Consider the following 25,324-nt stretch of genomic DNA (forward strand, 5'->3'; position numbering starts at 1 on the left):
GGGGAGGGAAATGGGAGGGAAGTTCAAGAGGGAGGGGATATTTATATCCCTATGGCCGATTCATGTTGATGTTTGACAGGAAATAAAATTCTGTAAAGCAACTATCCTTCAATTAAAAAAAAAAAATTGACTCCTGGAATTCCTGAAAATTGAATGACTGGTTCTGTGGGCCGGTGGGACCCAGGTCCAGCTCAGCACCAACATCCTCTAAAATGCCCCTGCAGGCACTTTTTGCCCCTGAGGCACCTCTCCTGGTACCTAGTGGTTTATCAAGGTCTGTTTTTGCACTAGAAGCAAACTGAGAGTATTTACACCTCAAAATTGGCAAACACTACAGATCCGGGCTTTCTTTCTTTCAGTTCTCTTTCCTTAGCACCTTGAACAGGGCATGACACGAGTAGGTACTCAGCTATTTGCTCAATGAAAGAAGGAACTTTCTACAGCTTTTTATGTATAGAAGCCATTCCATTCACTATTGTTGATGTGGCCAGAATCAGATCAGTGTCTTCGTCTCTTTTGAGAAAATACAAGAGGTCTTGGCTTCTGGTTCCCCACATAATGCTTCCTCTCAGAAGTGGAGACATCGTGAAACTTCCCTCATAAGGCTTAATGAACTCGAAACTGTGTATACATGCAGACTGCCTATCACAGCCTGGTACGCGGTAACCCCTCAGCAAACGGCAGCCACTGGTAGCAGCAGCTGTAGTGATGATTATCATAACAGTGAACTTGAGAGACAAGTTGCAATCTAACCAACATGTCTCTTCCTCTCTTTTCCCTCCACGATCTTATTTTCACGACATATTTTCAAGTCTTTTTATTGCCTTTTAAGATTTAACTGTTCCTATGCATCTGGTCCTCCTGGCGCAGCACTGCCATCTTGTGGTCATAGTAGGTTATGTGAACGTCCTAGATCTTAACTCCCAGCTTTAGAGTTTGGGTGATCTCCAGGAGTTGGTGATGGACAGGGAGGCCTGGCCTGCTGCAATTCATGGGATCGCAAAGAGTCGGACACGACTGAGAGACTGAACTGAACTGAACTGAACTCCGCAGCCAGCTCCCAGGTTTGGGAAGCAGCAGGTGATTTTTTGTTTGTTTGTTTAAACAAATGTGTCAGTTAGTCAAGGCTACACATTAGATTACAAATTACATCCAGTAGGGTCTAAGCTCTCTCTGTGATGTTTCTTCTTGTGACTGTCCTCTGTCTCGGTCTTGCCTTTACTTTGCCTCTCCATCTATCTTGAGCGTTCAGTCTCCTTTTACAAATGGTATTTAAAATGAGTTAGTGCCATCTGCTGGGGGAACGACGTAAGGTCTGGTGTGAGCGCTTCTCTAGGGGACCGGCCGAGAAATAGCCTACCAATCAATCTCTGGCTTAATGTGAAGAAAGTAAGTAAATCATAGGGTCCTGATGTCAAGCCCCTAGATTGGTATGTGTTTCTCTTTTTGTTGCTGCAGCTGCTGCTGCGAAGTCGCTTCAGTCGTGTCTGACTCTGTGCGACCCCATAGACGGCAGCCCACCAGGCTCCCCCGTCCCTGGGATTCTCCAGGCAAGAACACTGGAGTGGGGTTGCCATTTCCTTCTCCAATGCATGAAAGTGAAAAATGAAAGTGAAGTCGCTCAGTCGCGTCCGACTCTTAGCGACCCCATGGACTGCAGCCTTCCAGGCTCCTCCGCGCATGGGATTTTCCCCGAAAGAGTACGGGCGTGGGTTGCCATTGCCTTCTCCGTCTCTTTTTGTTAGAAACATTCTTCTCTGGGAGTCCGGAGTGCGGAGGAAAGACTGTCAGGGTGAGCCGCACAGCTACTGAACTAACTTTGCGACAGTGGAAGTTGTCAGCGTCTCAGCATGAAAATCAACCACGCTCTCATCAGTGTTTCCTAAGAGTGGTTTGTGAACCACTGCATCGGAGTCGTCCGGGGCCTTAAGAATGCAGGTGCATAGGGCCCGCACAGAACTACAGGATCACACTCTCGGCGGGTGGCCCTGGAAGCCGCACTTGAACACCTCCCCCTCCGCCCCACTAAGTGAGTCTTGTACTCGCTTTGATTGTGTTTGAGAAATAACACCCTAGATTCTGCCCCTGTGGGAAAGACTTTTTTCCCCAGCAAAATCCAGAAAAGGTTTGCATTTAGATGACGTCTTGCATAAACTGCTTTTTGTGTGAGTGAGAGGGGGAATCGCTTGCAAAATTGTAGCTCCTTCCTTCAGTTTGTCACGTGGGTTTAGTGGTCACAGACCCAGAGGCCTGAACCAACTCGCGGCATGCTGCTGTAAGTCCCAACTCCCGAGGTAGCACCCACCGTCTCTCCAGCTCTGCTTGCCAGGTGGGATAAGACTGCTCCACACTCCCTCACTCAGGTGCAGCCCTATCACCTTGACCTGCTGTTCCCCAGCGGGTCACTTTACAGGAAGCCCAGGCCTGTGTTGGAAAGATTCCAGAACCGGGGGTCGCCCCCTCCCTGGTTGCCTTTCTCTGGCCTGCTTCTCCTTTCCTCAATATGGGCTGCGGTCTATGCTGTCCTCTGACACGCAGGGGCTCCGCAACTTTCCAAGCCCCACCCCATGCTCACATCTAAGGATGTCCAGGTCTGCTGCATGCAAAGATCTCTCCTCAGCCCAGTGACTTCTCTTGCTTTATTTCCTCTTCAGTCCCTTGGCCCTGAACAAGTACACACAGGTTGTGAGTCATGTGGGGGTTCCATCCACATGTGCTTAATTTTTCGAAAGCCTGAATGTTTTCTTCTACCTGGCAATTCTATTGCTCAGCCATTTTTCTCAGGATGTGATCACCAGGAGATTCGCTGTAAGACCACAAATGCTCTGTTTATAATGTGGCTACACTTGAGATGCTTAAGTGTGTAGGGCTCTGATCAATTTCTGGGATAGATGTTTGGAGTATTTGGCAGTCGTTGATGATGCTTCTAGGACATTTTTTTTTTTTTTAATGACATGAGCCAAATTCCACAATGTATTAGGAGAAAAAAGTAGATGATGAAACATGTTTCGTAATAGATCTAATTCTGTTCCTTCAAAAGTCTGTATGAACGTACTGAAAAGTTTGTTAGCAGTGAATATACTGACTGCATAGATTACCATGACCGCAAAAGATTCTGACATTTTCATCTTTTTCCTTTATCAGTATCATACACATCAAAACCCGTGTTTGACTGAATGACAGGATACGCAGGGAGGTGGCTAGGAAGGGCCACATATCAGGAGATAACAGGCGTGAAAACATCTGTGAGCTGTCAATCAGATACTGCTGGGGCATTTGGGAGCTTGGGTGGTGATTCTGGAAGTCATTGGCTCAGTGGTAAAGAATCTGCCTGCAATGCCAGAGACATGCAGGAGACATGAGTTTGATTTCTGGGTCGGGAAGATCCTCTGGAGTAGGAAATGGCAACCTGCTTCTGTATCCTTGCCTGTTAAATTCTACAGACCAAGAAGGCTGGTGGGCTACAGTCCATAGGGTTGCAAAAAGTTGGACACGACTGAGAACACGCATGTGGTGTGATGAAGATACTTGCGTGTCCACCAGTTTTCAAGTTCTCTTCTGGCAGTCCTGGAGAGAAAAGACTGCTCTTGGGGAATGGGAAGGGAGGCTGGAGGGGCCGTGGAGGTCCAAAGGCGTTAGGGCCCCACACAGTGTGAGGCAGCAATAGGCCAATGACCAGATCAAAACAGAAGCTATTCCCAGACCAGGAGGACCATTCTGGGCCAGGGGATCTTGAAGGGAAGACAAGGAACTGCGAGGATCACACTGGGGACACCGAGGCAGCCACTCAGGCATTAGGTGGCTGAGGAAGAAAACAGTGTTCAGGGTGGCTTGGTGTAAACAGACTTGGCTGAAACCGGGCCCCGCCCTTTTCACTCCATTCTCTGCTTAGTGTTCAGTCCTTCATGCTGGTGCCAGGACACTCATAGCCTTCATCTTCATCACCTAAATGCACAGGATGGAGAGGTTCACTTTACCCGTGGAGAATCTGAGGCCCAAGAAGCTAGAGATTTGGTAGGAGTTACAGGTTAAAGTAGACTTCTACTGCGGTGCTCCTGAAAATATAAGCTAGCTTCTCCCAGGACCTGCAGGAGCAGGTGCCGGCGGGCTGAGTCCCTTCGCAGAGCCTGCTGCCTGGTCAAGTTGGAGAAGGGGAGGGGAGAAGAAGGGAGCCCCGCCCTCCCCAAAGCCACGCCCCTTCTGGCCTCCGGAGCTGGGGTCTGGACCGGCAGGGCTGGGGAGGCTGGGGGAGGCTGAGAGGGGGTCGTTTGGGCCAACACGAAGGGCAGTGGTGGACGGGAAAGAACCACAAGGACTGGACGTGTCCCTGTTGGTGGCAGAACAGGCTGGGGGGAGTTGGGGCTGGAGAAGGAACCGCCATAGAGCTCCGCAGCCACGGAGTCTGGACACCCCCATCGAGACGAGTCTGTCTGCTCCCTGAGTCTCAGTTTCCCTATCTGGTGAACATCAGGTCCTGGGTTAGGTGCTTCCTATTGGTACTCTCCCATTCTAATAAGAATCTTATCCCCAGTTCCCGAATGAGGAAACTGAGACCCAGAGAGAGCCAGTGGGACCTGAATTCAGGGCTGCCTGGCTTCGGAGGCAGGTGTGGCCCAGCATTTGGAGTCCTGCTCCGGCCTGCCTGCAGAAAGGATGCCATCATCCCCTCCACGGGGGGGGTGCTTGGGGGCACGGAGCTGAGATTTAGGATTTATTGGAGGATCTGATGATGGAGGGAGGCTGAGGATGCCTTGCCCACCGTGGGCATGACCACATCCGGCTGGCGCCTTTTTTCTTCTTTCTTATTGAGATGCACCTTGTTTAAGCACATGTCTTCTGTGCAGGGCTCCACGGATTTCAAGCATCCATACAGGCGTCAGGTCAATCTCCCGGGGTTTTCTAGCATGCGGTCGCTTTGCCCGTCCCAGGCTGTTCCTGCCCACTTGCCCAGCAACAACCTCTGTTTTAACTGCTGTCACCCTGATTCGTTTTGCCAGGTTTGGGACTCCACCTAAAGGGAGACAGGATCCTGTACACTCAGTGTAGTGCCTGTGATTTTCACCCCTTTGTGTGTATCCACAGTTCTCTGTCATGGCCCTGTAGGGCTCTTTGCGTAAATACACCATAATTTGTTTATTGGTTCTCCAGCTCATGGATGTTTGGGTTGTTTCCAATTTGGGGATGCTATGAATAACGCTGCTATGAGCCTCTTGAGCATGTTTTTGGTGTGTGCTTGGAATCCCCTCTCCTGGGAACACCGAGGAACAGGCCTGCTGGGTCATAAGAGAGGTGCGAGCTGAACTTCAGACTGTTTCCAAAGCGGTTTTGATTTCCACTCCCTCCTTGTTTTCTTTATAAAACCAGTGTAAATGTAATTAAACAAGGAGGCCATTGGTCTGGGGCGGCTCTTCTGCTCTGGTACCTAAACAAATCTAAGCCAGAGTGGTGAGCTCTAAGTCAGAAGATGAAAGCCAAGGACAGCCAATCACAAACAGCCAGCAAAAACCACCAATCACAAACAGCCAACAAGGACGACCAATCAGAAACAGCCAGCAAGGACCACCAATCACAAACAGCCGGTAAGGACCACCAATCAAAAATAGCCAACGAGCTTGGCTTTCCCAAACAAGGCACCTGTGATGCTGTAATCAATCAAATTTCTTTGCTTCCCAGGCTTCTCTGTAGAATCCTGTTCCCAGCTCCTAACCCCTTTTGGTTTGATACTGATCCCAATGCTCAAATGAGCCGAAAAATTTTTTCACATGCCTCAGTTTGCCTCTTAAAACCAACTTCACCGAAGTCTAATTTACATACAAAAACTTTCAGTAAACACTTGGATGAGTTTTGACAAACATTTTTTCATTAAAGTTCAGTAACTTTACCACAAGGTCAGGTCTGCGAGCAGGTCTTTCCTGCAGTCTGCCGGCCACCGGGACCTGGGTCACTGGTGTGATGAGGAATAGATCAGACCCTTCATTTTGTAGTTGGGTGCCCTGAAGCCTTCAAAGAAAGGGCATGCCCAGGGTCATGTGATGAATTAGGACAGAGCTGGGTTGGACCCCAGGTCTGGGCCAGTCCTCCCCCCTCCCCCCTGGGTGGGTCACTGTCTGCTGAGCTGAGCTGAGTTGTGGGGAGCAGCTGAGTGGGGGTTGTACTGGGTCCCCAACTCTGCAGACCTTGGGGGAGGTGGGCTTGCTTCTGCCATGCTTGCTGGGCCTTCCCTAAGTTGCAGGGAGTGTGTGTGTGTGTGTGTGTGTGTGTTAGTCACTCACTTGTGTCCGACTCTTTGTGGCCCCATGGCCTGTCTATGAAATTCTCTAGGCAAGAGTACTGGAGTGGGTGGCCATTTCCTTCTCCAGGGGATCTTCCTGACCCAGGGATTGAACCCGGGTCTCCTGCATTGCAGGCAGGTTCTTTACCATCTAAACCACCAGGGAAGCCCTGCTCAGGGAGTGAGTTGGTCCAAAGGCTGACTTTTTGACAGAAGCGATGCTTCTCAGATGCCCACCTCTAGCTCCTGGGTTGTTCTATGAGACTTCTCAGTTTCCCCACTAACAAGGCCTCCTTCCTCTCACGCCTCTCACTTCTCATCCACCTACCACTTCCTGCCTCAGGTTGGCACAGGGAGAATTCAAGACTTTCCCTATGGAAATGCTCTTCTCACCTGCCCGAGCACAGAGGAAGGCTGAGCCTCACCTCTAGAGCTTCTTCCTCCCTTATTGTCAAGGGGCTCCCTCCCCAGGCACCCCCAAGACTCCTGGGACTTAGCCAAGCTTTGTTCTCATCTGTTGGCTCCAGTAGGAGGGCGACCAGAGGGCGACAGCCTTCTTGTCCCTGCCTTCTCAGTGTCCCTCCCAGGAGAACCCAATGGGAAGCACGTGACGTCCCCTGGAGGCTTGGATGGTTCACGTGAGGTCCTTTTCACGGGCATCTCCAAGCTGACTGTTCTTTTGTACACATGCTGTTTTAGTTGTCAGAACTTTTCTCCTCTGGTCCCCTCAAATGTCAGGGTTAGGAAGAATTTCCCCCACCCTTCCCCAGCTCCACCAGAAGAATCTGGGATTAGCGGGACTTGTTCTGTGTTTCCCATTGCAAACATCCAACATGGTGGTGTTGGCCCATCTAGCCTATAGCAGGGAGAGGGTCCACTCAGGGACAGGCCCACTGCCCTTGGGCCCCAGGCTCTGCCTAGATGCTTGTGAAACCAGCCACACCCAGCCTGCTTGGAGCCTGGTCACCATGTGCTCCTTGATGACCTATCCCTCTGGGCTTCAGTTTCTTCACCTGTAGAATGGGGGAGCTCTCCTAGACCTTGGCAGTCAGGTTCACTGCCTATGGAGACCAGACAGGTAATGAAAGAAGTGTTGAGGTGATAAACGGGATGGGAGAAGCAGGCCCGGAGGAGTCCGGTTTTTCTCGAAGTTAGGAATTTCCAAGAGAAGTGAGATTTCCCAAATTTGTTAAAAATCTGGCCAACTTTGTTAAAAATCTGGCCACCAATTCATGAGCTCTGGCCAAGACATCCTATTCCAGGCCCTCTATTCTGCCACTCTGAGTCTCCATTCCTTCTGCACGGGGCGTTGGCTGGCGGTAGTGGGGTGGGAAGCCCAAGCTCTGGGGACCGAGTTTCTGACTGCCTGCGTCTCCCCCCACCCCAGCACACCAGCTGTCATATCACAAGCACCCTTTGTAGGAAGATCGCCTTCCTTTTGGGGCGCCGGAGCTAGCATATGAATTTTTGATCAGATTGCCTTTTGAATGAGTTGACTGTCATGAATAGTAGGGCAAAGGGCGCCAGCATTGTGTCTTAACTATAACTGTTCCAATTAATTATGGGTTTAATTAGCATACATCGAGAGCAGCCCTGGAAAATAATACTTCATGGGTTACAGATGCCCCGGCAGCTGTTACATGAAGTGTGATACCGGGTTGGGGTAGAGATAGTTATTAATAAATTACTCCCATTGTCAGAGACCCTAATTTATACAAATTAGCAGGGGATACATAATCAAGTTTAACTGTATAATTTATAATAATTGATTTCATTTTGACTGACCACTAGTCGCTCACCAAATACCCTCAGAAGAAAAATTGCTCTATTAGGGTAAGTTTAATCCTAAACATAGCTAATGAATCCTATTACTTTAAGGTCATATTTGAAGCTTTTGTTAATTGTCAGAACCATTTTAAATTGATTAGAGTTAAATTAAATCAATGTAATGTTTAGAAAAACAATATTTCTAATGGATGAGGCCGGGCTGACCTCGAATAAACATATTTATCAACCGATTCTCGGTGACGAGCAGGGGAACAGCTGGGCCCATAATTCACACTTGTCTATAATATGGGAAATGTCACCAGGCAATTAGTTATGTCAGGTAATGAATAGGGAGCAGGGGGATGCCCCTCTGGCAGCTGGGGTGGACAGGGGTAGAATGTTCTGGACGGTAAGCGGCGACTCACCACCTCATGGCTTCCCTTTCCCCAACCTGAGCACAGGGCTCCCCAGCTCCCTCAGTCACCCACTCTGTGAATTCACCTGGCTCACTGGCCCCTGGGCCCCTCCAGGTCCCTCTCTCAGGCCCTTGGACTTCCTCCAGGAGCTGGGAGGCTGGCCCTTGGCCTGCTCTTCACTACTCACCCCTCAGGTTTCACTTAAGCACCACTGGCTCGGGGGAGACTTCAGTTGATCCCCTGCCCTCACCAGGCTCCACCAAGTCCCCCAAGTATGGGTTCTTGGGACAACAAGGTACCTGCCCCAGCCGTCATTTTAAATCATGTGATACTCTGATGGTATCTGACTCCTTGCAAGCTCTGTGGGAACCATCATATTGTTTTGCACTGGGTTCCCAGATTCCGACCCAGAACAGGAACTCCAGGAGGACTTGCTGAATGAACAGCGGGATGGATGATGCAGGACAAGGTTGTACTAGCCTGTAAATTCTGCTGGAAAGAGAGGAGAGTACTGTCTACCACTTTCTGAACGCTTACCAAAGCCAAGTGCTTTATATACAGCCAGCTAGTTTTGGGGATATTCCCACAAGGTGGGCAGGGGTACCTCCGTTTCACAAAGCAGGTAATTCATCCAAAGTGTCTCAGCTAAGCAATACAGAGCCAGAGTTCAAACTCAAGTCCAAGAGAATCCAGGGTCCTTTCTGGAATTTTCATCTGGTCAGGAGGGCTTCCTGTAGGAGGTAGTGTGGAGAGCCTTGAAGAAGGGTCTGGACTCCTGGAGGGGGCTGGGCGGATGCTCTAGGCTAACTCCTGAGGGAACGAGATCAGGGCAGGAACAGATGTGGAGGAAAGTGATGGTTCATTCCAGTGGCCTCCTGCAACTTTCCAAGCCCAGAGTGATGATGACAGCAGTGAGATGATGGGCAGGGTAGAATTCCTGGGGAAGGTCTAGACCCGCTGCAGGTCCTTGGCTGGAAATGTATTCATCATGCTGATGCAGGCAATTCACTCTGGCCTCAGTTTCCAGGGCTGTGAAATGGGTTCCCAGCCATGCAGCACTCAGAGGAAGGGCCTGGAAGGCAGCCCTGCCTCTGTCTCCCTGGCCAGGCAGGTCAAGTGAATTCAGTGTGGGCAATGGACATCTTGCACTTTAGCTGCTGCTTGGGCCCCTGGGGGCAGGGCAGAGGAGGCAGGCAGACTGGGGTCTTTCAAGTCTGCTGAAGCCTGAAAGAGGACCGCCTTGAACAGGCTAAGGTGCCCAGGCTAGGAGAAGCCTCGACTGGATCCCTGCCTGGGGAGACAGATTGGAGATTCAACTGCATGCAACTTCATCAGGTCCCCTGAACTCGGCAGTTTCCAAAGCTGTTGGGTATCCACCACTGAGAAAGGCAGTCCAGCTTCACGAGGCCCTTCCCCAAAGATGAGAAAACTCAGCCCTAGAGGGGCAACACAGCTTGTCCCCAGCAGCAGAGCTGGAGGTGGGCTACACTGGAAGTCAGGTCTCCTGCCTCTGACCTTCCATCTCTGCCAGGCCTTTCCCCTCCCACTGCATGTGGTCAGCCCTCTGCCCACTAATGTTGATGACCTGGACTGCTGGTGTGGTGAGGGGTGAGTGCACAGGGACCCCAACCCCGTGCCCCCCAAGCACCCCACACTGTGCCAATGGCAACCACAGCTGATGGTTACTGCCTGCTTTACTGGTGTCAAGCGAGATTCTGAATGCTTCCCAGACCCTGTTGTAATTGATCCTCACAAGAGTTGAGGATTAGGAAGCATTATATAGCACAAACCTCCCAGTCTTGGGGTATTTCACCTAAGGCACAGAGAGGTTAACCCCTTGCCAGAAGCTGCACAGCTTGTAAGTGTCAAAGCTGGGATTTGAACCCTGGTCTCACTCTGGGGCCTGAACTCATCATGCTTGCCCAGGACTTCCCCCTCTGCCATGGAAGATTGAGACCTGGGAATAATTTCTCATGATCTCATGCAACCTTATCCTTGATCACAGACTTTTAAAATGACTATGAGTTTTTATCATCAAAAACCATTAAAAAACAAATGTAACCCAAACTGGAATAATTTGGATGACAAAATAAATAGCTGCAGTATTGGATTATAATCCCCCAAATAAAATAAATATACATGAATCCACAGTGATACAAATAAATGACTGACTACATTAAAACATGGGGGAAAGGGACAAGTCTCTCAGAAAATGGCAAATAACACGTGTAGCTGCTGGCAGCCCAGGAGCGGAGCATCTCCCCTCCCTGCCTGCGGGCTGGACTCCGGGAGTCCCATCAGAAGAACAGAGTATGGACAGGAGAGACCAACCATGCTAGCGGGGGAACCGGCAGACAGACTGACCAGCTGCCCAAGGCTGACCCCACCAGGGGTAAACGTCGCATCACGGAACCTGATGCGGTGTGACAAGTAGAGCACGTCACCTCCAGGCCATTTGTCTCCCACACCGACAACCCAGACCGACCATGAGGAAACAGAGGAAACCCAAACCGAGGGCCGCTGGACAGGATATCTGACCACAGTTCTTCAAAAACGTTCCCGTTCATGAAGACAAGGTAAGTCTGAGAAATTGTCACACTGAATCTAAGGAGACGTGATGCCTAATGTGACAGGGACCTTGGATGGGAGCCTGGGTCAGAAAGAGGACATTTGTGTAAAGATCAGTGGATCTAAGTAAAGTCTATGAGACGGTCCCACTGGCAGGCTTTTAGCTTGGACGAATGTACCGCAGTTACGTGGACCTTAAGGGAAACCGAGTCAAGGGCATATGGGAACTGTGTTTTCTTTGCAAATCAGTGAATTTAAAAATATTCTCAAATGAAAACTTTGTTTAAAAGAATCGCTAATATAACCATAAGGTTAAGTTTCATGCATGTTCAGTCCTGTCTGACTCTTTGTGACCCAGTGGACTGTAGCCTTCCAGGCTCCTCTATCCATGGGATTTTCCCAGCAAGAATACTGGAGCGGGTTGCCACTTCCTCAAAGTCTGCGTGTTTGAAAATAAATGTGAAAAGTTGCCTGTGTTCCAAAAAAAAAATGGAAGCTTTCTGGACCTCCAGCTTTTCTTGGAAAACTGGGACCTCTGGCATATTTAAATGGAAGGGCAACCAGGGGCTGGAGCTGAGCACCTAGAACAAGCTCTGTGCTCTGCCCCAAACTGGTCACATTTCCCAAGGCCTGGTCACCAGAGATAATTGAGTTTGCAACCCTTGGCATAAAGAGAGTGGTTGCCAGAGTCCACAGGCCTGTCCTATCTCCCAGGAAAGATGAACACCAGTCTCATTTTAAGGAAAAGGAAATTTCAGAGCCTGGTGTACTAACAGGAAGAGAAGGGAGCACAGCAGTGGCATTTTCTGAGCCAATCACCATACAGGACCCTTCATGGACACATAACAAATTTTGCCAACAGCCCATTTTACAGATGGGAAAACAGAGCCTCAGAGAGATCAAGACAGTATACCTGATATCTGGTGTGGGGTCTGGCTCCTTAATAGATATTTTTCTGGATGAATGCATGAGCAAATGAATGAATGACTGAATTTCTGAGTGACTGAGTGTGAATTGTGTGACAGTTGAACACATGACTATCAAACTCTGTGAGTGGGGAGGGGGTGTGCCATGTGGAGTGGGCGAGTTTGCTCTTGAGTCTTAACCAGAACTCTTCCAGCCTAAATAGCCCTCTCCCCATACTGGTTTCCCACCCTTCTTGGGCTTTGGTGGGTTGCCAGGTAATCTGATGCTGTTGAGGTGTTAGTGGTGATTCTGGCTCCTTGGGTCCTCTGCCAGCTGATGGATTTGCCTTTGCTTTAAACATTGTTGTGGAAATAGTTGTAGGTTCAGTTCAGTTCAGTTTAGTCACTCAGTCATGTCCGACTCTTTGAGACCCCATGAATAGCAGTATGTTAGACAACTACAAAATTGAAGAGAAAATATCATAGAAATCTAGGTTTGTGTATTCAGATTGCTCCACAGGTGTCTTTAAGTCTCACCATACCTATTCATGATAACCAAGACATGGAAGCAACCTAAATGTCCATCAGCAGATAAATGGTTAAAGAAGATGGTGATGGCTTCTGACTTCCATGGTTCAAGTTTAAAGGGTTGGGCACTTCAGACAAGGGGAAACTCTGATTCCTGTCCAGTGAAGAAGCTGTAACTGGATAAATCTTTGCCCTATTAATAATGCTTTATACATAATTCCCATTTTGTATAAATCATTATTCTATGAGCCAGGTATGATTAATATCATTTTACAGTTGAGGAAACTGGGTCCCAGAAATGAACTACTTGACTGTTTCTTGTTCATATTTGTAATTAGTAAGGTTGGAGCAGAAACCTCATAGCCAGATGTATTTGACCCCATAGTTAATATTGTTAATCATTTTGCTAATAAGGGTATGCTAGGACCATGAAAGATGGAAGATTCTTTTTCTTTTTTTTAAGGATAGGTAGTGTGTTCGTTATCAGAGAAGGCAATGGCACCCCACTCCAGTACTCTTGCCTGGAAAATCCCATGGACAGAGGAGCCTGGTGGGCTGCAGTCCATGGGGTCGCTAAGAGTCGGACACGACTGAGCGACTTCACTTTCATTTTTCACTTTCATGCTTTGGAGAAGGAAATGGCAACCCACTCCAGTGTTCTTGCCTGGAGAATCCCAGGGATGGGGGAGCCTGGTGGGCTGCCGTCTATGGGGTCACACAGAGTTGGACACGATTGAAGCGACTTAGCAGAAGCAGCAGCAGCAGCAGCAGCAGCAGCAGCAGCAGTGTGTTAGTTAGGGCTTCCCTGGTGACTCAGTGGTAAAGAATCACCTGGCCAATGAAGGTGACCTGGGTTCAATCCCTGGGTTGGAAGATCCCCTGGAGAAGGGAAATGGCAACCCACTCCAGTGTTCTTGCCTGGAGAATCCCAGGGACGGGGGAGCCTGGTAGACTGTCGTCTATGGGATCGCACAGAGTTGGACACGACTGAAGTGACTTAGCATTAGCATTAGCATACAGGGGGTTATTGTTACCATCTTTCTAAATTCCATATATTTGGTTAGTATACTGTATTGGTGTTTTTCTTTCTGGCTTACTTCACTTGTATAATAGGCTCCAGTTTCATCCACCTTATTAGAACTGATTCAAATGTATTCTTTTTAATGGCTAATACTCCATTGTGTATATGTACCACAGCTTTCTTATCCATTCATCTGTTGATGGACATCTAGGTTGCTTCCATGTCCTGGCTATTATAAACAGTGCTGTGATGAACATTGGGGTACAAGATGCTCAACATCACTCATTATCAGAGAAATGCAAATCAAAACCACTATGAGGTACCATTTCACGCCAGTCAGAATGGCTGCGATCCAAAAGTCTACAAGCAATAAATGCTGGAGAGGGTGTGGAGAAAAGGGAACCCTCTTACACTGTTGGTGGGAATGCAAACTAGTACAGCCACTATGGAGAACAGTGTGGAGATTCCTTAAAAAACTGGAAATAGAACTGCCTTATGATCCAGCGTCATGTTTTAGATTCCACATGTAAGCGATACCATATGATATTTGTCTTTGACATTTCACTTATTGTTATAATCTCTAGTTGTATCTCTGTTGCTGTAAGTGTTATTATTCATTCCTTTTTACAGCTGAGTAATATTCCATTGGGAGAAGGCAATGGCACCCCACTCTAGTACTCTTGCCTGGAAAATCCCATGGATGGAGGAGCCTGGTGGGCTACAGTCCATGGGGTCGCTAAGAGTCAGACACGACTGAGCGACTTCACTTTCACTTTCCACTTTCATGCATTGGAGAAGGAAATGGCAACCCACTCCAGTGTTCTTGCTTAGAGAATCCCAGGGACAGGGGAGCCTGGTGGGCTGCCATCTATGGGGTTGCACAGAGTTGGACACAACTGAAGCGACTTAGCAACAGCAATATTCCATTGTATATGCACCACATCTTCTTTATCCATTCCTCTGTTGATGAACATTTAGGCTGTTTCTTTGTCTTGGTTATCATGAATAGTCAGTGCAGACAGACTTAAAGACCCTTGTGGAGCGATCTGAATATGAAAACCTAGATTTCTATATTTTATCTTCATTTTTTACAATTGCCTTACCTACACACCTATTTCTACAACAATGTTTAAAGCAAACTACTGTCACGGAATCTTCAAATTAGATACATTCAAATTACTTGAAACAATTTTTCCTGCTCAAATTTCATGGGTTGAATAATATTTAACTCCTATTACAGCAACTTGGACATACATGTATGGGAGAATATACACAGTCATCACCATCCAACTCAATCTGTGATCAGACTCGAAGCTTCTCAAGTGTTAATATGCACAGGAATCATTTGGAGTCTGGTGGAAATGCAGGTTCTGACTCTGCAGCCCTGAGCTGGGATGTGTGCATGTGTGTGTATACGTCTGTGTATATGTCAGTCACGTCTATTTGTGACTCCATGGACTGTAGCCTACCAGGCTCCCCCATCAATGGGACTTTTCAGGCAAGAATACTGGAATGGGTTGCCATTTTCCTCCTCCAGGGATCTTCCTGACCCAGGGATTGAACCTGTGTCTCCTGCATTGCAGGTGGATTCTTTATCTGCTGAGTCATCAGGAAGTCCAGGCTGGGGTGTGAGATCCTGCATTTCTAACATCGCTCCCCCCAGCCCCACTTGGTTCCCAACAGGCGATGCTGAGCCTGCTGGTCTGGGGACCACACGTTGGGGAGCCAGGCAGACAGAGCAGCCTTTCAGCTGCGGCCAACAGTCACTAAATTGTACAGTGTGGAGGGAGGCTTAGGAGAGGTGCCTGGAGGGACAGCTGTGCTGAGCTGGTTTCTGCATTCCTCACCCTCTCCCAGCAGCTGAGTCCGGTGCTGGTCTTGGGACCCTGCAGAGTAAATCGCTAAGTGACCATAAGCTTTGTGAGAAGAGCGTCTGCTCAATGCTTGGCAAGCAGTTGAAACTCCTTAAATGTTTTATTTTTGTCAGTTTTATTGAGGTGTAATTTACATAGAGTAAAAAATCACTTTAAAAAGTGCACAGTTCGATGAGTTTTGACAATATACGCAATCATGCCATAGGCACAATCAGGATATAGAATGTTTCCCAGACCACAAAACTTCCTTTATGTCCCTTTTAGTCAATTTCCTTCTGACCCCCTAGTTGCTGGCAACCACTGAGTTGATTTCTGTTCTTATAGTTTTGCCTTTTCTTGAATATCACATAAATGATATTCTTTCACCTACCATGATGCTTTTGAGATTCATTTGTATTGTTGCCCATATTAGCGATTCCTTCTTTTTCTTGATAAGCAGTATTGCATCACATCTGTTCACTGGCTAATAGATATTTGGTTGTTTCTAGTTTAGTCTAACGTAAATAATGCAGCCACAACACTGGAATGTAGGGCCTTGTCCTCACATAAATTATTTCCACCTAGGAGTGGAACTGCTGGGTCCTAAGGTGAGTATATGTTATGATTTTATCAAAGACTGGCAAAATGTCTTCCAAGAGAGTTCTGGCTGTGTCCCATTTTCACCATCACTTGGATTTTTAATCTTTTTTAAAAATTTAGTTATTCTTATGCTGATGTATTAGTATCTTGTTGTGGTTTTAATTTGTATTTCTTTAATGACTAATAAGGCTTCCCAGGTGACGCAGGGTAAAGAATCCCCCTGCCAATGCAGGGGCCACAGCATACACAGGTTCGATCCCTGGGTTGGGAAGATCCCAGGGTGATGTAGGGTGATGTAGCCTTCACTGAGACTGTATACTTTAATCAGATAAGTGTTTTACAAATATTTACTCTCCATTTGTGGCATGACTTTACATGTTCTTAACACTATCTTTTGTAGAGCAGAGTTTTAAATTTTGATGAAATCTGTTTCTTTTGCAGTTTGAGCTTTTTCTTTTCTATCTAAAAAGTATTTGTCTAAACCCGGGTCAAAAACATTTCTCCTATATTTTCTTCCAGAAGTCTTATGTGTTCATCTTTTATATCTAGGTTTATGACCCATTTCAAGTTACATTTTTGTATATGGTACAACATAATAGTCAAGGTTCTTTGCTTTTGAGATGGATGTCCACATTTCAGGTATCATATGTTGAAAATGGGCTTCCCAGATGGCGCTAGTGGTAAAGAACCCGAGTGCTAATGCAGAGATGTGGGTTCAATCCCTGGGTCGGGAAGATCCCCTGGAGGAGGGCATGGCAACCCACTCCAGTATTCTTGCCTGGAGAATCCCATTGGACAGAGGAGCCTGGCAGGCTACAGTCCACAGGGTCACAAAGAGTCGGAGCTGACTAAAGCGACTTAGCACGCAAGCATGAAATTTGAAAATACTATTATTTCCCTATTTCATTACCTCTGATCCTTTGTCAAAAGTAAATTGATTATTTTGTGTGGGTCTATTTCTGGACTCTCAGTTCTGTTCCACTGATCTCTCTGATATCATTATGCAAATACTATGTCATCTTGATTATAGTAGATAGCTTTATTTATTTATTTTTTTTAAATCTCCACCCTGAATCATGAAATCTTTTATGACCCTGTGGAAGGTGCTCCCCTTGTATCCTATCGGAACCCCATCTTTTCTGAATTCTCCTGTGCAGAACTGCCTAAAATTCTCCGCCGTCTTAGGCACAACGTCTGCAAAGAGCTCAATCTTCATACGACCAACTTCCTGGCCGCCAATGCTGACATCAAAGAATACCACGGGATTGACAGGGCTTGAATTTGCCACCGCCATGCCTCTGACCCGGAAGCAGAAGTCGGGAGCGCGGGGTTCCGGCGATCGTATCAGTAGATAGCTTTATAGTAAGTCTGAAATGACCATGATTCCTCCAGGCTTGCTCTTCTTTTTCAAGGCTGTTTTGGTGATTCTAGGTCCTTCATTTTAAATCTAAATATAAAATCATCTTGACAATTTCCACAAAAACCTGCTGTAATTTTGATTGCAACTGAATTGGGTCCATAGAAATTCTTGGGGGAGAATTCATATTTTAACAATATTGATTCTTCTGATCCATGAATATAGTTTGTCTCTGCATTTATTTTGGTTTAAAATGCTTTTAGGCAATGGCAACCCACTCCAGTACTCTTGCCTGGCAAATCCCATGGACGAGGAGCCTGGTAGGCTGCAGTCCTTGAGGTCGCTAGGAGTCGGACACAACTGAGCGACTTCACTTTCATTTTTCACTTTCATGCACTGGAGAAGGAAATGGCAACCCACTCCAGTGTTCTTGCCTAGAGAATCCCAGGGACAGGGGAGCTTGGTGGGCTGCCGTCCATGGGGTCGCACAGAGTTGGACACGACTGAGTAGACTTAGCAGCAGCAGCATTTTGGTTTAAAGTGGTTTTTTAAAATAGTTTTTAGCCTGCAAATCCTACACTTATATTGTTAGATTCATCCGTAACTATTCTATGTCTTTTAAGCTATCATACATTCTATTTTAAAATTTCAATTTCCAGTTGTTCATTGCCAGCACATAGAAATAATAATTGATTTTTGTATATATATCTTGTATCCTGTGACCATGCTAAACTCACATACTAATTCTAACAGCTATGTGGTAGATTTTATGGTAGAAAAAGCTTTATTGTAGATTTTAAAAAATGTGGATGGTCATATTGAATCTCTTACTTTCTAATATATATGCTGTATATTTCCTTTGCTTTTCTTATTGCACTGGTTAGGACCTCCACTACAATGTTGAATAGAGGTGGTACCAGTGGGCATTCTTTGAATTTCTTTTGTAAGATCTATAGGGATGAACATTTCATTTTTCTTTTTTCAGTCTGAGGGTGCGGTGAATTTACATATTTTTGAATGCTAATCCAATTTTGCCTCTCTCACATAAACCCTGCATAGTCATCATGCAGTCTTCTTTTCATATATTGCTGAATTTTATTTACTCATATTTTAAAAGTATTTTTAAAGGTTATGGTAATGATGGACATTGATCATTAGTTTTCTATGTAAAACATACAGTTTTCTTGTAAGTTTCTATGTAAAACATATATGTAAAACATATAGTTTTCTTGTAAGATCTTTATCTGGTTTTGGTATCAGGATAATGCTGGCTTCAGGAGACGAATTGGAAACTATTTTCTCTTCTGTTTTCTGGAGGGGTATTAATTCTTCCTTAAATGGTTAGCCAAATTCACCAGGGAAGTCATCTGGGCCTGGAATTTTGTTTATGGAAAGATTTAAAACTATAAATCAGGCTCCTTCATGGAACATTATCTATTTATTTCCAAATAAGCTTTGCTAGTTTGTGTTTTTTAAGGCATCTGTACCTATCAACTTTATTGCCATAAATTCACTCTTAATATCAATTTATCATTTTAATTTCCATGGGATCTCTAGTTAGATACCTGCTTTCATTTCTAATATTGGTGATTTTCAGTTTCTTTATTCTTGATTATTCTGCCCAGAGGTTTATTGGTTTTATAGATGTTTTTAAAGAACCAGATTTATGTTTCCTTGATTCCCTAAAAATTGTTTTCCTGTTTTCTATTATATTGATTTCTGCTATAATCTTTATTATTTCCTTTCTTCTGTTTTGGTTTAATTTTCTCTCATATTTCTAGGTTTTTTAAAATAGAAGCTGAGGCCCTTAATTTGAGACATTTCTTATTTTTTAACGTCAGCACCCTGGGGTCCATCAGGTCATATGATCCAAGATGCACAACCAGTCCTGTGGTTGGGCCCCTTTTACTTTGGACCACATGTAAGATGAGCAACCTTCCACATAACCCAGTGGATGGGCAGGAGCAGTCTTCCCAAGTGTGGGAGTACAGTGCTTCCAAAATTCAAACAGGTCCTCCAAGCACTGGGCTTCTTTCTCAGTAGTAGGAAGTACACAAAAGAAAGAGTTAGTCACTCAGTTGTGTCCGACTCTTTTGACCCGTTAGACTGTAGCCCTCCAGGCTCCTCTGTCCATGGAATTCTCCAGGCAAGAATACTGCAGTGGGTTGCCATTCCCTTCTCCAGGGGATCTTCCCAACCCAGGGATTGAACCCAGGACTCCTGCATTACAGGCAGATGGTTTATCATCTGAACCACCAGGGAAGCCCCCAAGGAATTACATGCTGCTGCTGCTAAGTCGCTTCAGTCGTGTCCGACTCTGTGCAACCCCAGAAACAGCAGCCCACCAGGCTCCTCCGTCCCTGGGATTCTCCAGGCGGGAACACTGGAGTGGGTTGCCATTTCCTTCTCCATAGTACCCTCCTATTTCCTTTTCTTTAGAAGGAATATTCAGACAACCTTCAAAAACTTTGCTGATGCAGACCTTAGAATCCTTTCCTTCTCACCCTTTAGAGAGCACATATCTTATGAGGCATCCAGAAGACTTGCCTCCTTTTTCTCATCTGATCCAACTGCCTTGACATCATTGAGACAAGGAACTAATGTCAGGTTCTGGGAGGTGTCCTAATGATTTAGGTCACTTTGCTGCTGCTATGTTGCTTCAGTCGTGTCCGACTCTGTGCGACCCCACGGACTGCAGCCTACCAGGCTCCTCCATCCATTGGATTTTCCAGGCAAGAGTACTGGAGTGGGGTGTCATTAGGTCACTTTAGACTATATAATAAAGGACAGAAATAGTATGGACCTAAACAGAAGCAGAAGATATTAAGAAGAGGTGGCAAGAATACACAGGAGAACTGTACAAAAAAGATCTTCATGACCCAGATAATCACAATAGTATGATCACTCACCTAGAACCAGACATCCTGGAATGCAAAATCAAGTGGGCCTTAGGAAGCAGGAGAAGGAAATGGCAACCCACTCCAGTATTCTTGCCTGGAGAATCCCGTGGATGGAGGAGCCTAGTGAGCTACAGTCCACGAGGTCGAAAAGAGCTGGAAACGACTGAGTGACTTCACTTTAGGAAGCATCACCACCAACAAAGCTAGTGGAGGTGATGGAATTCCAGTTGAACTGTTTCAAATCCTAAAAGATAATGTGTGAAAGTGCTGCACTCAATATGCCAGCAAATTTGGAAAACTCAGCAGCGGCCACAGGACTAGAAAGGTCAGTTTTCATTCCAATCCCAAAGAAAGGCAATGCCAAAGAATGCTCAAACTACTGCACAATTACACTCATCTCACACGCTAGTAAAGTAATGCTCAAAATTCTCCAAGCCAGGCTTCAACAATACGTGAAGTGTGAACTTCCAGATGTTAAAGCTGGTTTTAGAAAAGGCAGAGGAACCAGAGATCAAATTGCCAACATCCGTTGGATTATCAATAAAGCAAATGAGTTCCAGAAAAACATCTACTTCTGCTTTATTGACTATGCCAAAGCCTTTGACTGTGTGGATCACCAAAAACTGTGGAAAATTCTTAAAGAAATGGGAATACCAGACCACCCGACCTGCCTCTTGAGAAATCTGTATGCAGGTCAGGAAGAAACAGTTAGAACTGGACATGAAACAACAGACTGGTTCCAAATAGGAAAAGGAGTCTGTCAAGGCTGTATATTGTCACCCTGCTTATTTAACTTATACGCAGAGTACATCATGAGAAACGCTGGGCTGGATGAAGCACAAGCTGGAAATAAGACTGCTGGGAGAAGTATCAATAACCTCAGATATGCAGATGACACCACCCTTATGGCAGAAAGTGAAGAAGAACTGAAGAGCCTCTTGATGAAAGTGCAAGAGGAGAGTGAAAAAGTTGGCTTAAAGTTCAACATTCAGAAAACTAAGATCAAGGCATCTGGTTCCATCACTTCATGGCAAATAGATGGGGAAACAATGAAACAGTGGCAGACTTTATTTTTTGGGGGGCTCCAAAATTACTGCACATGGTGACTGCAGCCATGAGATTAAAAGATGCTTACTCCTTGGGAGAAAAGTTATGACCAACCTAGACAGCATATAAAAAAGCAGAGACATTACTTTGCCAACAAAGGTCCGTCTAGTCAAGGCTATGGTTTTTCCTGTGGTCATGTATGGATGTGAGAGTTGGACTGTGAAGAAGGCTGATTGCCGAAGAATTGATGCTTTTGAACTGTGGTGTTGGAGAAGACCCTTGAGAGTCCCTTGGACTGCAAGAGATCCAACCAGTACATCATAAAGGAAATCAGTCCTGAATATTCATTGGAAGGACTGATGTTGAAGCTGAAACTCCAATACTTTGGCCGCCTGATGCGAAGAGCTGACTCATTTGAAAAGACCTTGATGCTGGGAAAGATTGAAGGCAGGAGAAGGGGATGACAGAAGATGAGATGGTTGGATGGCATCACCAACTCAATGGATATGAGTTTGAGTAAACTCCGGGAGTTGGTGATGGACAGGGAGTCCTGGTGTGCTGCAGTCCATGGATTTGCAAAGATTCAGACACGACTAAGTGACTGAACTGAACTGATGACAGAAATCAGAGTTACCATTTTCCAGGGCCAGAATCAAAATGTGTGCTATTTTTCACTGGATATATAGGCATCCTCATTTGTGATAGGTAGGTGTCATGGGTTGAATGGTGGTCCCTTTCTGCCCCTGCCCAAAAGATACATCCACTTGGAATGTAGGTACATGACCTCATTTGGAATAAAGATCTTTGCAGATATAATTAAAGTTTCAAGATAAGATCATTTTGGGTTAGGGTGGGCCCTAAATCCAAAAATAAGTGTCCTGAGATGAGAAGGGAATATACATTAGAGAGAAGGTGATGTGAAGATGGAGGCAGCGGCTGAAGTGATGTGTCTACAAGCCAAGGGTTGCTGGCAGCTACCAGAAACTGAAAGAGGCGAGGAAGGCTTCCTCCCTGCAGCTTTCAGAGTGAGCACAGCCCTGCTGCTGCTGCTAAGTCGATTCAGTCGTGTCCGACTTTGTGCGACCCCATAGACGGCAGCCCACTAGGCTCCTCTGTCCCTGGGATTCTCCAGGCAAGAACAGTGGAGTGGGTTGCCATTTCCTTCTCCAATGCATGAAAGTGAAAAGTGAAAGTGAAGTCGCTCAGTCGTGCCTGACTCTTAGCGACCCCATGGACTGCAGCCTACCAGGCTCCTCCATCCATGGGATTTTCCAGGCAAGAGTACTGGGGTGGGGTGCCATTGCCTTCTCCGACAGCCCTACTAACACCTTGATTTCAGACCTCTCTCCTCCAGAACTGTAAGTGAATAAGTTTCTATTCTTTCAAGGCACCAACTTTGTGATAAATTGTTAGGGCAGCCCCAGGAAACTAACATCCTGTGGAAAGGATGATGATGGAGGAGATGTTTTGCTAGATCAGAGACTGCAAGCCATGTACGTGACACTGTGCTAAGCTGCCCTAGTAAATACACCCCGTTTGACACAGGAACTGCGTTTCAGCTATTCCTTGGTTCAATTTTTCTCCCACCATCTGGAAAGATAGTTCTGGCATCTCTACTTCATTTAATGTGAGCCATCACTTTTTCTGAGCTTTTAAAAATTTTTTTAAATTGTATTTATTTATTTATTGGCTGTGCTGGGTCTTCATTGCTGCCTGCGAGCTTTTTCTAGTTGCCGTGAGCAGAAGCAGGGGCTACTCTTTGTCGCTGCAGGCTTCTCTTTGCGGTGGCTTCTCTTGCTGCGAAGCACTGGCTCTAGGTGCCTGGGTTTTCAGTAGTTGCGGCTTGCAGGCTCTAGAGCACGAGAGCTCTAGAGCTGTAGTAGTTGTGAGGCCTGGGCTTTAGTTGCTCTCAGGCATGTGGGATCTTCCCAGACCAGGGATTGAACCTGTGTCCTCTGCATTCGCAGGCAGATTCTTAACCACTGAACCATCAGGGAAGTCTCTTTCTGAACTTTCTGATGCTTTAATGGAAAGTCCCATTTCCTGTGTCAAAGGAGAGGGTTCATTTATCAACAAACATTCCCTCTATATCCAGCTTTATCTTCTGTGTATTCCTCCCATCATCGTGACCAGCATCCCCCAAACCCATTCCTGGGCACACTCTGCCAGTCCTGCTCATGGGCTCCTGCAGCTCCTTGGCTTTTCAACCCCCCGGTCCCTTTGCAGGCCTGGTGCAGTTGACTCACGCTCAGATCCAACCCTAGAAGTCTTCTGGTGGTCAGTGAGGGAGGTGGGAGAAGACTGTGAAGAGGACCAGCACTGTCTTGTAAGCCCCATTTAAGAGAGGCTTTTCGCATAGTCTCCTCATCGCTATCCAGGGAGTGGGCCACTTCTGCAGACTCAGAGGCTTCAAAATTTTCTGGTGCATGTATTCCGATGACCCTCGCCCAAGTTTCAGAGTCCTACCCCGTCCTCATCAGGGTCCCGTCTCTGGTGTAGAAAACTTGCTTAGGTTGGCAGTTGAGATTTCTCTGCGATTTGGTTCCTAGAGGTCAGCTCCATCTGCCTGTGATGCTGTCACGAGGGCTCTCTCTCTCTCATGGTGTGCTCCACCTTGTGACTGATCCCCCCGAGCCTGATTTTTCCTGGAAGGCATTGATGGTGTTCATCAATGGGCTCCCAGTCCCGCAGTCTATGTCCATTTTACCCCCATACCGCTCCAACCTCAGAGTTCTTGCATGAGGCAGTGCATGCCATCCACATGGATCCCAGGCCCCAGGAGCCCCGCAGGTGGGAGCCCTGGTAACTGCTGATACTACATGTCCCAGACAATTCTCTACTCTCACCAGCGGAGACTCTTAATAGGGTTGTCATGCTAGCTGCCTAGCAGATTTAGAATTGCATTCCCTAAGTCTGTTTCCAAGGACGACTCAGTCCCAATTCCGTTAGCTCAGGTTCCCTAGAAGCAGAGCCTGAGATGAGAACTCAGGAGCACAGGATTAACAGAGAGGGTTCTCTTCCGGAAAATCCTGTAAGGGAGGGATCAAGCAGGAGAAGCTGAAAGAGCCGCACGAGGAGGTACCCTCAGAAAAGCTCAGCCTTGTCTGAGTCACGGTGATGGGAGGGAGCTCTGGGCATAAACCGCACTGCAGCTGTCCCTTCGCAGGGCTATGGACTGCCTTTGCTGCGTGCTGCTAACTTCCAGGACAAAGGACTTGCCATCAGCTGAGGACAATTCTCCAGAAAAGGGGCTGCTGGGGGCCATTCCCAGCCTACTTCATAGCAGCTGGGGTCCAGAAAGGAGCTCTGGGAGAACACCAAAGCATCCCAGAGAGCTCAGCTAATTCAAAGTTAGCATCATTCAAGATGAATTGTTTCCTGAGGTGGATGTACTGTCTTCTGGAGTGCAACTCTATCACGATAGTGAAATTTTTCCAGCAATGTTTCCCATAGTTTACAGAGCACACACTCCTAAGTTAGTAGCACATCATGGTAACTGTTTGGTCCTCAAAATAATTTTATTGCCTCTGTTCTCTACCCTAGAGTTTTCTATGTTTACTTGTATGTATGTTGGGGGTATTTTAGCTACAAACGTAGTGCTACCATCCTAATAAATGCTTGGGGGATGTCATTAAGAGATTAAACTATATAATTTTTTGCAGTAATTTAAAAAAAAATCTTTATTGGATTTTTTACAATATTGGTTCTGTTTTTTTTTTTTTTTGCCACAAGGCATGTGTGATCTTAGCTCCCTGACCAGGGATCGAACTTGCATCCCCTGCATTGGAAGATGATGTCTTAACCACTGGACCTCCAGGGAAGTCCCTAAGCTAGACTTTGAATCACAAAATCAGTCAATGTTAAAGCACATTAGTCATCAAACTTCCTGTTGGAGGTTGTGATGGGAGAACCACTGCTCAGGTTACCACAGTAATGACAAAGGACAGCAGGTCCTTTTTTCCGCCTGCTGAAGAGGCAGTGCCAAGTTGTATTCATGTAAGTGTAGTTTCAGTTTTCTTTGCCCTAGTTTTGAGATTCCACAATTCCTGATTAGTTGCTGGGCTGCACCCCACAGACCTGCAGGGTTTGTA

At 46.4% G+C, this 25,324-nt stretch overlaps 1 long non-coding RNA gene across 1 annotated transcript in view; it reads right to left on the reverse strand.

Moving 5' to 3' along the window:
• LOC132342801 (uncharacterized) overlaps positions 1-25,324 on the reverse strand; it is a 65,440-nt gene that overhangs the window by 7,031 nt on the left and 33,085 nt on the right. The window lies entirely within an intron of this gene.

The sequence above is a fragment of the Bos taurus genome, chromosome 18, assembly GCF_002263795.3.
Source record: "Bos taurus isolate L1 Dominette 01449 registration number 42190680 breed Hereford chromosome 18, ARS-UCD2.0, whole genome shotgun sequence".
NCBI lineage: Eukaryota > Metazoa > Chordata > Mammalia > Artiodactyla > Bovidae > Bos > Bos taurus.